This window comes from Leptodactylus fuscus, chromosome 2 (genome assembly GCF_031893055.1).
Source record: "Leptodactylus fuscus isolate aLepFus1 chromosome 2, aLepFus1.hap2, whole genome shotgun sequence".
NCBI classification, from domain to species: Eukaryota; Metazoa; Chordata; class Amphibia; order Anura; family Leptodactylidae; genus Leptodactylus; species Leptodactylus fuscus.
Genome location: NC_134266.1, coordinates 237,019,601 through 237,035,661, shown reverse-complemented (window position 1 = coordinate 237,035,661; position 16,061 = coordinate 237,019,601).

The window sequence follows — 16,061 nt, the reverse complement described above, 5'->3', positions numbered from 1 at the left end:
TCCACATGCAACCTGGGAACGCAGGGAATGAAATGTCAGCGCGTTCTGCTATCTGCCATTAGCTTACATACGGGAATTACAATCTCACATCTTCAGAGATTTCTCTAACATGCATCTGTGGCAGAATAGTCAAAACACAACTTTCTAGTTAAAACAAGCTATATCTGCAGCTCCTGCAGGATCTACAGACAGCCTGCAAGCAAGCACAGTGAGAATACAGCATAATCTGCAGCACGCCACACAGCCTGCAGGTGAGCTCACAGCTGTCCTCCATCTTGAGCACATGTTCTCCTCACCACAGTGAAATAAGGGGCAGCGCCATCTTTATTGACATTTTCCACACAAAGGTACCATGTCCACAAGGAGCTATGTGGATTCCCCAGTCACTGCATCTGGAACAGTGCATCCTGCTATCAGGGACTCAGATGTGCAGGAAACAGACTCCATGTTTCAGGATGTACAAATTGAGCGATTAAAACGTGTCAGTAAACCCACGCAAAAGATTAGAGAGAACTTTGAATTAACTAAAGAAGAGTTCTGTGATAATCTGGATGAATTATGGCGAAGAACTGAACACTATATAGCAGCGCTCTCACGCCATGACAGTGACGCAGCAAAATTGGTCACTACACTAAACCGCTTATCTGCCGCCTATGAACGCTATCAGCGACTGTCCGGAAAATACGTCACATTCCTGAGTAACGCTGATTTTGATGATGCTATAGCAGAGCTAACTGAGAGGGAGAACCTATTCCAAACGAAAGATGCCGCAGTGAAAAACGCCAGAGATAAGGCAGAACTCCGCATCGCACACCTACAAGAAGTAAGGTCCCATCGGTCTACTTCATCCAAACATACGCTGTCATCCTCCAGATCCTCTCGTTCCAGAAGGTCAGCATTACACGATAAGCTTATTGAGATCCGTGCTGACGCAGAGGAGGCCAGTGTTAGACGGTCCTTTGCTGAGAAGGAAGCAGAAATGGTGCAAAGGCAAGCAGAGGCAAAAGCTGAAATGGCGAAGAAGGAAGCAGAAATGGCGCAAAGGCAAGCAGAGGCAAAAGCTGAAATGGCGAAGAAGGAAGCAGAGACAGAAGCTCAACTAAAAATTCTCCAAGTGGAAAGGGAGGAAGCAGCTGCCTTAGCCAAGCTAAAGGTTCTTGAACAAGCATTAGATCAAGACGCCGACCTAGACTGCTCCATCCCTGCAGAAGTGGAAGACCCAGCTGACCGCACTGCCAATTATGTGCTGAAGCAATCATCTCCTGCACCGCCTACTAAGTTACATGCACCAGCACCACTCCAAACCGACTACAAGGCTGTACCTGTGAAGCATCAGATGATGCCACCTATCCAGAGCAAGGTAATTTCCAGCATCACACATGCAGATCCTCCAGAAACTAAACCACAGCTTAACCCTTATGCTACATCATTTCACCCCGATTCATCTCGGCCCCATATGCCAGAGAATCTATACGCCCCAGGGATATCACAAGGTAATCTGGTGACACGAGGTGGGAGATCAGACATGTCGGACTTTGCCAGATATATGATACGCAGGGAGCTGATAAACAATAGTCTCTCAAAGTTCGATGACCATGCTGAGAATTATAGAGCCTGGAAATCCACCTTTGAAGCAGTGATCAGTGATCTTAACCTCACTGCCAAAGAAAAACTTGACTTGCTTGTTAACTGGTTAGGCCCAGATTCTGCAGAACGTATAAAGACATTGAGAGCAGTTCATGTGGGCCACTCAGAGGAAGGTCTTGCTGCGGCATGGGAGAGACTTGAACAGACTTATGGCAGTTCTGAAGCTATAGAAAGTGCCTTATTTAAGAGACTTCATATGTTCCCAAAAATCACCAACAAGGACAACCGCAAGCTTCAAGATCTGAGCGACCTACTAAAGGAATTAGAGTTAGCCAAAATGGACCCACGTCTGTCAGGTCTGAGTTACCTTGACACATCTCATGGTGTTAATCCAGTGGTATCCAAACTACCATATGGCATGCAAGAAAAATGGGCCGACCTAGGTTCCAGATATAAAAGAGACCACAATGTGTCCTTCCCTCCTTTCTCTTATTTTTCCAGATTTATCAGTGACCAAGCTCAGAAAAAGAATGATCCCAGCTTTGACTTCACAGAATCCTCTCTACCAGCTTCATCATCATGTTCAAGGTATGAAACAAGCAAACGTAGAGACTTAAGGGGAACAGTATCTGTTAGGAAGACAGACGTCCCAATCGCTGCACCCTGCACCACCAAACAGGACACTCCTGTCCTTAAAGATAAAGACCCTAATAGTACGTGCCCTATCCACAAAAGGCCTCATCCCCTGAAAGAGTGTAGAGGACTTAGGGCAAAGACTTTGCAAGAACGCAGAGACATGCTCAAGGAGCTAGGAGTGTGTTACAAGTGTTGTGCTTCTTCAAAACATTTTGCTAAAGACTGTAAGGCTGTCATCAAGTGTACTGAATGCAGTAGCGACAAACATGTCGCAGCCATGCATCCTACCTCTTCATCTGACAACTCACATCCTCAAGCAGCATCTAAAGCCGTCACTGCGCATGGCGGGGAGCCATCGGCTCAAATTTCAGCTACTACCACTGTCTCCTCCTCCTGCATGGAAGTATGTGGCAAGGACAACGGTCCCAAGTGCTGTGCCAAGGTGTGCTTGGTGAATGTCTACCCAGAAGGGCAATCTGAAAAGGCCATCAGGATGTATGCCATAATAGATGAACAAAGCAACAGGTCTCTAGCAAAGCCTAAGTTCTTCACGATCTTCGGTATAGAAGGAGAAGCAATACCATACACTCTTAACACTTGTTCTGGTCGCATAGAGACTTCTGGCAGGAGAGCCACTGGATACGTTATCTCTCCAATTAACAGGAATATTCACATATCCCTACCAACGTTAATTGAATGTGACCAGATGCCTGATGATAGGGAAGAAATTCCTACGCCGGAAGCTGCATATCATCATTCCCACTTGAGACACCTGGCTAAGGAGATTCCTCCTATGGACGTGAATGCTGACATCCTGCTCTTGCTCGGAAGAGACATTCTCAGAGTACATAAGGTACGTCAACAATGCAATGGTCCACATGATGCCCCATATGCACAAAGACTTGACTTAGGTTGGGTAATCATTGGCAATGTATGTCAGGATAAGAGTCTCATGTCATCTCAAGTGAACTCCTTTAAAACCTTTGTGCTCAACAATGGACGCACAACCTACTTCAAGCCATGCCTTCATCACTATGAGGCAAAGGAGCATCTTCCTAACTTAAAAAGGGCACCAGACATCGTCCCTACACCTTATGACGACTTAGGAGCCACAGTGTTTCACATAACACAAGACGACAACAGAGTAGCTTTATCCATGGAAGATAAAGACTTTATCAAAATAATGGACAGTGAATGCTTCAAAGATCAATCTAACCATTGGGTTGCACCTTTACCCTTTCGGACTGGGAGGGCCAGACTTCCTGACAACCGGGAACAAGCATTATCGAGATTCATCTCCTTGCAACGTACGCTGAGAAACAAGCCTGAGATGAAAGATCACTTTGTGGCATTCATGGAAAGGATTTTCCGTAACAATCACGCAGAGCCAGCTCCACCTCTGCAAGAGCATGAAGAATGCTGGTATCTTCCTTCTTTTGGAGTATATCACCCACGAAAACCCAAGCAGATCAGGGTGGTATTCGACTCAAGTGCCAAACATCATGGCGTATCTCTGAATGACGTTCTCCTCACGGGTCCAAACCTGACCAACAACCTGGTAGGGGTGCTAATGAGATTCAGAAAGGAGCCAGTTGCCATTACAGCTGACATTGAGCAAATGTTCCATTGTTTTATTGTACGAGAAGACCACCGGAATTACCTGAGGTTTCTGTGGCACAGAGACAGTGATACCAACAAGGAAATGATTGAATACCGCATGAGAGTGCACGTGTTCGGCAACAGTCCTTCACCTGCGGTTGCAACATATGGCCTACGAAGGACTGCTTCTGATGGTGAATCAGAATTTGGAAAGGATGCTCGTCACTTTGTTGAAAAAGACTTCTACGTGGACGACGCACTCAAGTCCTTGCCCACTGCTGAGGAAGCCATAGACTTGCTGAGAAGGACTCAAGGTATGCTGTCCAGAGCCTGTCTGAGGTTGCATAAAATAGCCTCCAACAGTATTGCTGTCATGAAAGCTTTCCAGCCCAGCGATCATGCCACAGAATTCAGAGACTTAAACCTAGGCATAGACGATCCTCCGGTGCAGAGAAGTCTGGGTTTGAGATGGGACTTGTTAAACGATTCTCTTGGCTTCCAGGTTAATTGTGCAGACAAGCCGTTCACTAAGCGTGGAGTTCTCTCAGTGGTGAATAGCCTGTATGATCCACTGGGATTTGTAGCACCATTGACTGTACAGGGCAAATTCCTACTTAGGCAGCTCTCAGAGACGATTGAGGACTGGGATGCTCCACTGCCACATGACAAGCAGCCAAAGTGGGAGTCCTGGAAAGAATCCCTACATGCCTTGGACAGAACTCACATACCACGTTGCTACACTCCAGCATCTCTCACCACAAGCCAGAGAAGGGAAGTCCACATATTCTCGGATGCATCGACTGAGGCTATCGCAGCTGTTGCCTACTTGAAGGTAATCGACAACCGCACTAAAGCTCATGTTGGATTTCTGTTTGGGAAAGCTAAACTAGCCCCTAAACCTGAACATACGATCCCGAGGCTTGAACTTTGTGGCGCTGTACTGGCTGTAGAGATCGCAGATTTTATACAGTATGAGCTGGACATTCATGTGGACGATGTTCAATTCTATACAGACAGCAAGGTTGTCCTGGGTTACATAAACAACCAGACAAAACGCTTCTACGTCTATGTTAGTAACCGCGTTGAAAGGATTAGGAAATCCTCTAAACCTGAGCAGTGGCACTATGTTCCATCTCATCTCAACCCTGCAGATTGTGCCACCAGACCATCATCGGTCAGTGCCTTTGCTAAATCCTCTTGGTTAACAGGTCCAGAATTCTTGCTGAACGAAGGAAAAGAAACATCTGGTCAAGACGTCTTCAATCTTCAAGATCCTGACAATGATCCTGAGATTCGTCCTGAAGTGAGTACCCTCATCACCAGGTCTGTAAGGAGGTCCGGCCTTGACTGTCACCGCTTTGAACGCTTTTCTAGATGGCTGAAGCTTGTACGCACCATCGCAAGGTTAGTTCACATTGCACAGTGTTTTCACACCAAGAACGATAACTCTGAATGTCGTGGTTGGCACATCTGTCACAAGCCCCTCTCTGCAGAAGATATTACACTAAGTGAGAAGTTAGTGATACGTAATGTACAGCAGAGTGCCTTTCACATGGAACTGAAATGTCTCCGTGACAAACTGGACATTCCTAAAAACAGCCCTATTGTCAACTTAAAGCCAGTGATTGACGAACATGGTATGCTAAGGGTAGGTGGTCGCCTGAACAAGGCCGAGTTAGAGACATTTGAAAAGAATCCTCTCATTATTCCTGCTCACCACCATGTTACTACATTGCTCATACGGCATTATCATGAGAAAGTCAAGCATCAGGGCAGACATTTCACTGAGGGAGCTTTAAGAGCTGCAGGCCTGTGGATAGTAGGTGCAAAAAGGCAGATTGCTCGATTAATTCACTACTGTGTGCTATGTCGCAAGTCTAGAGGAAAGTTGCAGCAACAGCAAATGTCTGACCTGCCAGCTGACAGGACCAGCACTGAGCCACCATTTACCTACGTTGGTCTGGATGTTTTTGGGCCATGGACAGTCTCTGCTCGTAGAACCAGAGGTGGTCATGCTGAGAGCAAACGATGGGCAGTGTTATTTACATGCATGAGTGTACGCGCCATACACATTGAAGTTATAGAATCCATGGACACTTCGAGTTTTATCAATGCTTTAAGACGTTTTCTTGCCATCAGAGGACCAGTAAAGCAATTGAGATCCGACTGTGGAACCAACTTCACAGGAGCTTGCAGAGAACTGCAAATCAACTCTGAGCCAGTTCAGAACTACTTGGCCGACAACGGTTGTACATGGATCTTTAACCCTCCTCATGCATCTCATATGGGCGGATCATGGGAAAGGATGATAGGCATTACCCGTAAAATACTGGACTGTATGCTTATGGACTCAAACTTCTCTAGGCTCACCCATGAGACTTTAACTACCTTCCTAACCGAGGTCTCCGCTATTGTCAATTCTAGACCTCTTGTTCCCGTATCTGTGGACCCGGATTCTCCTGCTATTCTTACTCCAGCGACTCTCCTCACTCAGAAGCTCGGATCTGTTCCTAGTCCACCTGAAGAACTTTCATCTGGAAACATCTATCGGAAACAGTGGAAACACGTTCAGCATCTGGCCAATTGCTTCTGGAGCAGATGGAAAAAGGAGTATTTGGCTCTTCTTCAAGGACGAAGAAAGTGGCAGCAGGTTAAACCTAACTTACAGGTGGGAGATGTCGTTTTGATGAAGGACCAGAAAGTGGAAAGAAATGCATGGCCTATGGGACTCATCTCAAAAATCTTTCCCAGCGAGGATGGTAGAGTCCGTAAGGTGGAAGTAACCATCACACGACAAGGTGACTCCAAGACATTCATCAGACCTGTATCTGAGACTGTCCTCCTGTTACCTGTCGAGGAATGAGTCAAGCAAAGAACATTGCAAGTACATTGACTCAGTTGACTCGTCACTGGACTATCCCAGGAACAGCGATATACCGTGCATTTGACGCATTCAATATTTTCAACTGTTCCTGAATACATGTTCACAGTTATTGTTATTTTTCCTTGTTTTTGCATTTTGTCTTTCAGGGTTCCAGAATATACCAGATGGACATTTATGTTAAGTAGTGAAATCCAAGGATTTCAGACGGGGAGTATGCTGTTACAGCAGGGGTATTGCTGAAGTAATGATTCTTGTTCATATTGTATCATTCATGCTTGATTGTTTGACTTTCATACAGTGTGTTTCATATCTTGTGCAATGCTGGTGCATAGACATTGATAATGTGTGAAGGGCTCTTTAAGTAGTTTTCTCCCATAATTCTCTGTTTCTGTTACTCCTCCCTTCTTGTTGCATCTTCTTCCTGGATATGTGTTATTCAGTCTGTAACCACTGAGCAACCATCTTGTAGAACTGAGAAAGGAATTGTGTTTTGACCGTATGGCATATCATCTCTCAAGGTAAAGACAAATAAACTACCTGAAGCAACTCCATTGCATCTCTCCACATGCAACCTGGGAACGCAGGGAATGAAATGTCAGCGCGTTCTGCTATCTGCCATTAGCTTACATACGGGAATTACAATCTCACATCTTCAGAGATTTCTCTAACATGCATCTGTGGCAGAATAAACAGCGTGACCGATCTGTATAAAAGAAAGTTGAGCTGTTACTTAAGACTTTCCATTCTCCTCTCATGAATAGGTAGAGCAGCATGCAATGGGTTCCCGTAAGTCTCATCCTAGGGTAGTTATTCTCAACTATGATTTGCCAACATGGGAATAACCCTTTAAGTGCAATTAATTTGTAGGCAACAACTTTCCAATCTACAGGTGATGACAAGTTTATGGATAAACTGACCCACTTCAGCCCGATATGTCTAGTAGAACATAGAGGAACACGTGCTTAGCTATTGACTTTTGTTATGTAGTTTACCATCAGTAATACAAAGATATATGTGTATATAACTATTGGGGGCAGTAAGTACCATTTATTGGTATAGTATACTTTGGCACATGTTCACAGAAACTTTTTAATTCCTTAGTTACATTTCACTGATACACAGTGGGGCGCTCATGGCTTAATAAGACTCCAGACACCTAAATGGTGGTTCTCTCCCTATGGAGTGACAATATCTCCTCAACCCTGTCTAAGCCTCTCACCTCTACCAGATCAGTCCTCTCTGTGCCAAGCTGATGAGATGCAAATACATAGAAACAGCTGTCCTTGGCTGAGAGACTGTATCTGGTAAAATCACCACATCATTGCAAACAAAGGCCTCTGAGAAGGTCGGCATGATGTTAAAGGGAGCGCCCTCTATAGGTTTGTTTGACTGAGGCTCTGTCTTCCTAATTACATCATGGAAGATAGACTGGCACATTCTCAGTGAGCGCCCTCTATTGGTGAGCATACTCGAGGCACTGGCATCCTAATTACATCATGGAAGTCAGATTTGCATATTCTTCCCATGTAGCTTCAATCAGTAATACAGATTGTTCATAAGCTTCATATGGATACAACAAATCAAACATGATAGGACATTGTTCTACATTTAACGAAATCTGAGCCTGTGTACTGTTCCTACAGCAGTTCGGGACGATTAGTAGCAGGTGCCATATATAGGGTCCACTGCCTGATGGGCAATACATTTTGGTCTCTTCAACCTCAGATTTCAGTGTCCTACTAGAGTGTGACAACATTTTCTTAGTGTATAGCATTAAATAAATGGTCACATTGACTCCTGGAAAAATACATGGCCTCTTTAGGGCAAAGACCTATAGCTGCTCATTTACAACTACTGAAGTAAACCAACAACAAATGCTGATCCTGTGTGACTACTGTACAACAGAACTAACTCCTCATATCCTTCTCATGTGCACACCTACACCCTAACTGAGTGCACTGTATCACCAACAGACTGAAATATCAGGGAGAACATGAAAGGGTGTGCGGACAAGAGAGGACATGCCCAATCATAGTCAGTAGCTGGTGGCAACCATACGGCATGTGTGCCAGAGGTAGGACTCCAAGCCCTCTGTGTGGGCACCCATATGTGGGACAGATTATACTGTGTGCGGGCCACTGTGGAGCACATTGTACCATCTAGGAGCCACTATGGAGCATATAGTACTGTGTGGAGTCCCTTCACTATTTATATCACACAGTATCTGTTTTATAGCAGACGTGATATTAGTACAGACCGTAATAACATTACACAGTCACTATAAAACAGATCTATGTCATGTAAATAGTGAACATCAATTGTTCAAAATTATGCCAAGTGCAGTACAAAGTTGTTTTGTATCATTGAAAGCTCGGTAAGGCCCCATTCGCACCACTGTATTTTGCAGGTTCATAATTGTCCGCAATTGTGGATTCACACAGTATTATGGCTAAATTGCTGTATTGACACATTGCGATAAATTTGTGGGTTTTGGGTTGCAGTTTGGGCACTCGGTTTCTAAAAGGTTCACCATTACTGGTCTATAGTAAGGGGTGATAGAGTTGTGCAGCAAAGAGCCAACAATAAGACATCTCCACTCCTACAAGGACAGCATGGTTACAGCTGAGCAAGATGGATACTCTATAACCAGGAATATTTACCAGCAAAAATGGTGGTGAACCATCTGAGACTAATGGAGTAGTCACTGAGAACAGGAGGTGAGTTTTCCTTCAGAATATTGTGTTCACTTTCAAAATGAGTGACTTATGGTGGATTGCTAGATGTAAATGTAGTAATAATAGAAGTTGGGGTTGACTGTCTCTGGGCGCCTACATTTCATGCAGATACTATAGGAAGCATTAGCAATAGATGTATGTCAGGCTGTACCAGAGGCAGAAGAATAGAGAAGAGGGGCAGGGTTAGGCCCGTGGAGAACTTGACTTCACCCCTTATTAAAACAACGTATTTGCCTATTGAATAAGTGGATGGTTATAGCTCGGCCCTGTTACTACCACGCTTGTTGCTGACTCCCTAAACTCAAAACATTTGTTCAATTGTATTATTTTTATTTAAGCATATTTTTATTTTTATTTCTCATATTGTATATGGACTCTTCCCTGTGACCGCTGTATTTGTGTTTTTGTCTGAAATAAAATCTAAGTGGTTTTAGTAGACGACGATTCCTTTTATTATACAGGGTGGTCCATTTATATGGATACTCCTAAATAAAATGGGAATGGTTGGTGATATCAACTTCCTGTTTGTGGCACATTAGCATATAGGAGGGGAAAAACTTTTCAAGACGGGTGGTGACCATGGCGGCCATTTTGAACTTGGTCATTTTGGATCCAACCTTAGTTTTTTTCAGTGGGAAGAGGGTCATGTGACACATCAAACTTGTTGAGAATTTCACGAGAAAAACAATGGTTTACTTAGTTTTAACATAACTTTATTATTTCTAACTAGTACCTGAATTAAGAAGTTGGACAAATGCATTAAAAAAAACTTAAAATCTTAATATGTCCGCCCCATTGTACTTTATGTTAGTAATCCATTTTAGTCAATATGTTTTATTTAAAAATTCCAAATTTCCAAAAAAAAAAAAAAAATTGGAAAGACTTGAATTTTTTTTCATTTTGGAAAATACACAAGGAATTTATCTAGGGGGTGTTCACACTAACGGTGGTGTCCGCTCAGCAGTGTGCGGGGCTATTGTCGGTACAAGATTTGAGCAATGTGCACTAGCTGGTCTGTTTGCAATTTCCATTTATTTCAATGAGATTTTATCTTGTCCTTTAGTCTCCGTTTACAACCATGTCCGTTTTTTCAACCGGACAAAAAAATCCCACATGCAGGACTTTTCTGTCCGTTTTTAAAAAAGTGTCCGTTTTTTTTTTCTTAATATTGAGGTCTATGGGCAATGGACATATAACGGACAGTAACTGATAGCCATCTGTTACTGTCTGATCGTGTCCGTTATGATAGGTATCCATTTTTTTTTTAAACGGACACCTTCTAGGCTGACACCAACGGTAGTGTGAACCCTACCTAAGGGTGTAGTAACCATTTTATTATCACTGTGAACATTAATTTTTCAATAAAAATTTGTTTTCACACTATTTTTTAAATCTTTATAGTGAGTAATAGAAGAATCCCGCACTAATTGTTGCATTTTCTAATGAGTACCCCATATATATTGTTTTGGTGCAATGTAGGGCTCAGAAAAGAAGGCGCTAATAGTGTTTTGTTAGTGTATAGTTAGTCTAAGTGGCACATACTTTGGGATATAGATAGCTATACTTCACTACTAAGAATTGTTATGGATGATATACTTAGAATGAATGTATTTCTACTGTGCCTGAATCAGGCGAACTGCCATAAACATCACAAAAATTGTAAAAAAAAAATGTTGTACTTTATTAAATTTAACACATTAAAAATACACAATAATGAATGTACAGGGGATAGTACAAACCATATAATACATGGAGGTTAAGTTGCAATACTGCATCAAAGGCTGTAGGTATAACTCATGTTACATATATATATATATATATATATATATATATATATCAGATGTCATGGTATACCATATATATATGTAACATGAGTTATACCTACAGCCTTTGATGCAGTATTGCAACTTAACCTCCATGTATTATATGGTTTGTACTATCCCCTGTACATTCATTATTGTGTATTTTTAATGTGTTAAATTTAATAAAGTACTTTTTTTTTTTTTTTTACAATTTTTGTGATGTTTATGGCAGTTCGCCTGATTCAGGCACAGTAGAAATATTCATGTAGTTCTGCCCCTTTTTTGCCCTAGTTTTTTGTGTATATTAGAATGAATGTATGTAGATTATTTTGGTTATGTTTCTTGTCTTTCCCTCTAGTGAGTATAGCATCTAACGGTTTAATAGCCTACATTTGTAGTCCATTGGTAATGGTGGCTGCGGCCGGAGGCTATCACCTGGTAGTTACAGCTGACACTGCGCTGCTTATGGCCCCAGCTCAACTACTGAGCCAGCACCATCTTCCATGGGAACTCCTTCGCAGCTGTGCTGTAAATCGCAGGGGTTAAAGCACATGATCATTGCATTCAATTGATAAATTCCAGGACACATCCATGTGTTTTTCTATATCAATATACCTCTAACACAGCGGTTCTTAACCAGGGTTCGATCAAATCCTAGGCTTTGATTTATCACTAAAGAAGGGTTCGGTGAATGTGCCTATGAAACTGGTGGGTTTGGTACCTCAAACAAGGTTAAGAACCACTGCTCTAATAGATACTTTATATCCTGCTATATTCTCAAATTCTGCCATTCATTTCAAAATAAATCTACTCTCCTTAGTCTTGCTACGATGGTTTTTGCAATCACAGTATGTTCGCTGCAGATGTTTTTCTGCAATGTGTGGATGTGATTAGCCAGAATCCCATCCACTTTGCTTGTATTGTAAAACACCACAATTTTTCTCACAATGTTTCGGCTGCAGGCAAATCGTGGCGTTTCCTGCCCTTAGGGCCTCGGCCTTAGAGTGCTGTAAAGTATGTGCCAGTCTGAGCAATCAGATTGCAGAAAAATAGAGGAGTCAAGAGCGGTGGTTTTGCTTACCCCTCGTTCATACCTGTGTTTGGTATTCCGTTCGGGGAGTCTGTATGGGGACCCCTCCAAACGGAATACCGAACGCAACTGCTGTGCATTGAAAGCACATACAGCCCATAGACTATAATGGGGTCCGTGTGCTTGCTGTGCGCTGCCTGCACAAATCATGCGGACAGGAAAGTACATTGTGAACTACTTTCCTGTATGCATGATCCCTGCGGAGATCATACGGCAAGCACACGGACCCCATTATAGTCTATGGGGTCTGGGTGCTTTCATTGGCACACCGTATGCAGTTGCGTTCGGTATTCCATTCAGGGGGTCCTCATGCGGACTCCCCCAGACAGAATACCAATGCTGATGTGAACGAGGCCTTACTGACTCCACAGCCCTGGATTCCAGCACCCGATAAAAGATTATCCTGGTGCCAAATTATAAACTACCAAATTGATAAAAAATTCTGTCTTTGAGACAGAGTTCTATACTTCAGTACCTTGCTCATGGTATACTCAGATTATACATTGATAATCACCATAGACTGCATGTATCCATAAGACATGACATACCCACCTTGTGTGTCTTCTGACTGAGAACATTGACACTATACACACAGAAAATAAGAATTCTCTAGAATAGCTTCATATCGTAACTTTCATTTGTGGAATTATAAAAAGAAAAAAAATTTTTTATGGCTATAAAGAGAGTAATGAAGCATACGAGAGCATGAAAGAGGCAAACAGCAGACACCCTTTTCTTGTACAATAAAAAGACTAGTATTTATTAGATTTTTTTGACTTGTGGTAGTAGTTATTCTTTTTGTAAATCAATTTAGGGTATGATGAGCATTAGCCACCATGCATTTTGCTAACACAACCTTAGATAAGAAACCCCTTAAATTTACTGGTGTCCTTGCACACAGCTTACCACTGTGCCTAACAATACTAAAGAAAGATAAAATGAGGCAAAAATGTGTGTTTCCCAGATCTGATCTGTCTTTATATAAATAATATAGACAAAATGTGCAAAGATAACACAAAGAATAGGATTACCTGTGAAATGTTTTATGGTAGTGACATCATGTCTTCAGCATATTTGTAGCCGCAACATATACTGTATTTGTAGTAATAGGCATACCAAGTGACAAGACATTGCATACCCATAGGGAATGTCTGCACTTCATTTTTGGCACTGACTTTGAGGCATTATCTTCCCCCAAAACATTCTGTGTCAAATCCAATTCTGTGTCAAAAAACATGCTAGAAACAGCGCCAGAAAACCATGCCACCCTAGATTCCTATTGCAATGGGGCTGTGGTTTCCAGCCCAAGAGAGGGCATGATGCTTTTCTTTCAGTAATCTGGAAAAAAAATCTGTGCTAAGACCAGAAGTGTCATAACCCTTTGAAATGAATGGAAGGAGGATTTGGCGCTATGTATATAAGACTGAGAACATCTCAAAATCAGAGCCAAAAAAGTCTGAATAAACCCTAAACTAGAACCTGGAGTCACAGATCAGATAGAAATGTAAAGCGTAAGGCTGAGGCCCCATGTCACGGAAACACAGATTTTTGTGTTGCAGATTTTTCTGTGCTTTTTTAAGAAAAAGTCAGGGTGTGGCGCTGATTTTGCCACAATAACTCGAGTGAAGAATCAGCGCTGAAAGGAAGACTCCCATTGACTTCAATGGGTTCCATTTTCCGCGCGTGGTGGCATGGTGGCATTTGCCATGGTGGCAGGAGATATATATATATATAGTACTTATATTTCTACCATCTGCTCCATTCACTCCTGGCTTTGACTCGAAAAACCACTACAAAATGTGCAATTAAAAAAAGTTGTGTTTCCGCCACATGGGGCCATAACCTAAATATGGTATTGCAGCTCAATCCCATTTACTTGAATGGGGCTGAGCAGCAGTACCTCATACAGTGAATAGGCAAGTGGCCCTGTTTCTGGAAGAAATTAGCCACATTTTCCTAATCTCATACAACTCCTTTATACAGTACAAACAGCAGGGGAACTTCCAACATTCCTTTATGATGACAAAAAATACATGAACTTGTAAAAGCCACATGCAATCCTTATGGTGGGTTCATACGCTGTATTTTTTTTGGGGAAAACACTACTGCAGTCCTGGATACAGTATTTGAGCCAAAGCCTCAAGTGAATTTAAAAGAAATGGAAAATATAAAGAAGGACAAACTTCTAATTCCTGCCTGATCCACTTCTGCCTTTGGCTCCATAACTGCGTCAAAAGCTACAGAGGCAATTTTTTTTTTAATGCTGTTTGTGAAACCTCTTCTACAGACGACCTCTACCTCTATAAGGGTCGGTGCACACAGAGTTTTTTGGCGCTGATTTTGACGCTGAATCCGCCTCAAAATCCGACTCCAAAAAAAGCTTCCCAATAGAACTGTATTGGGAGGCATTTTTTGGAGGCTGATTCAGCGTCAACAAACTCAGTGTGCACTGACCCTAACAGGCATTGTGGTAGTAATGGGCTAGGGACTATTTTGGCCACTTCTCTCATTGCGAGATCAATCCCCTATAGGCCAACCTCATGTGGGTGCCGCAACTGTGACATCAAGTCAAACATTGCTTGACTTTTTTTGCAACTTGAAAGACATGGTCTAAGGCCCAGATCACATCTGCATTCGGTATTTCATTTGGGGAGTCCGCTTGGCGACCCCCGAAAGGAATACTGAACGCATTAAAAAACGGTCACCAATGAAAGTAAACAGACCCCTTAGACTATAATGGGGTCCATGTATTTTCCATGCGGTGTCCACAGGAGTCATGAGGAGAGAAAACTACTTCAAGAACTACCTTCCTCTCTTCGTGATGACATGGATTGTGTGGAAAACACACTGACCCCATTATAATCTATGGGGTCCGTGTGCTTTCATTGCTCACAGCTTTTTAATGCGTTTGGTAGTCTGTTCGGAGGGTCCCCTGAACAGAATACCGAACGCAGATGTGAACCAGGCCTTAGTGAATGCCATGGTATTGCAACCCATAGTGTGCAGTGACTGTGACATCAAGTCAAACATTGCTTGACTTTTTCTGCAACTTGAAAGACAAGGCTTTAGACAACTAGGGGTCACAATGCAGCTCCATTCACTACCATGAGCGAAGGGGACACGACAACCTTTGGTCACAGCCAAATTCGCCATGTAGCCCTAGCCTTATGCATAGTTGCCCTCCTGCCCTATTTCGCCAGCTCTTCCTTAGTACTAGAGATGAGTGAACACTGTTCGGATCAGCCGTTCCGAACAGCACGCTCCCATAGAAATGAGTGGAAGCACCTGGCCGGAAAAGTATACGTGCCAGGTGCTTCCATTCATTTCTATGGGAGCGTGCTGTTCGGAACGGCTGATCTGAACAGTGCTCGCTCATCTCTACTTAGTACCTATTATTATGATATTGGTCACAAATACAAGCACATTTTCTTGTCCCTGGTCTTCGAGTTTCAGAGAAACAGGGCATCACACACTACACAGTACATTGGTACTTGGTTTTTATTTAGTGAAGCTTCATTTTTCATCACCCCTTCCCTTGCCCAAATTAAAGACATACAAAATGTAAGACATCAAATTTATCAGTGCCTCTTTACTGCCACGTTTCTGCTGGTGATGGAGTCACTCCGCTACCTGCACCTCAAATGAAGAAAACTAGCATTCGGCATTTGCTTTGGTGATGTGCTCCTAAAAATGAAGACAGGAATTGTGGGCTTGTTGAGTAACTATAG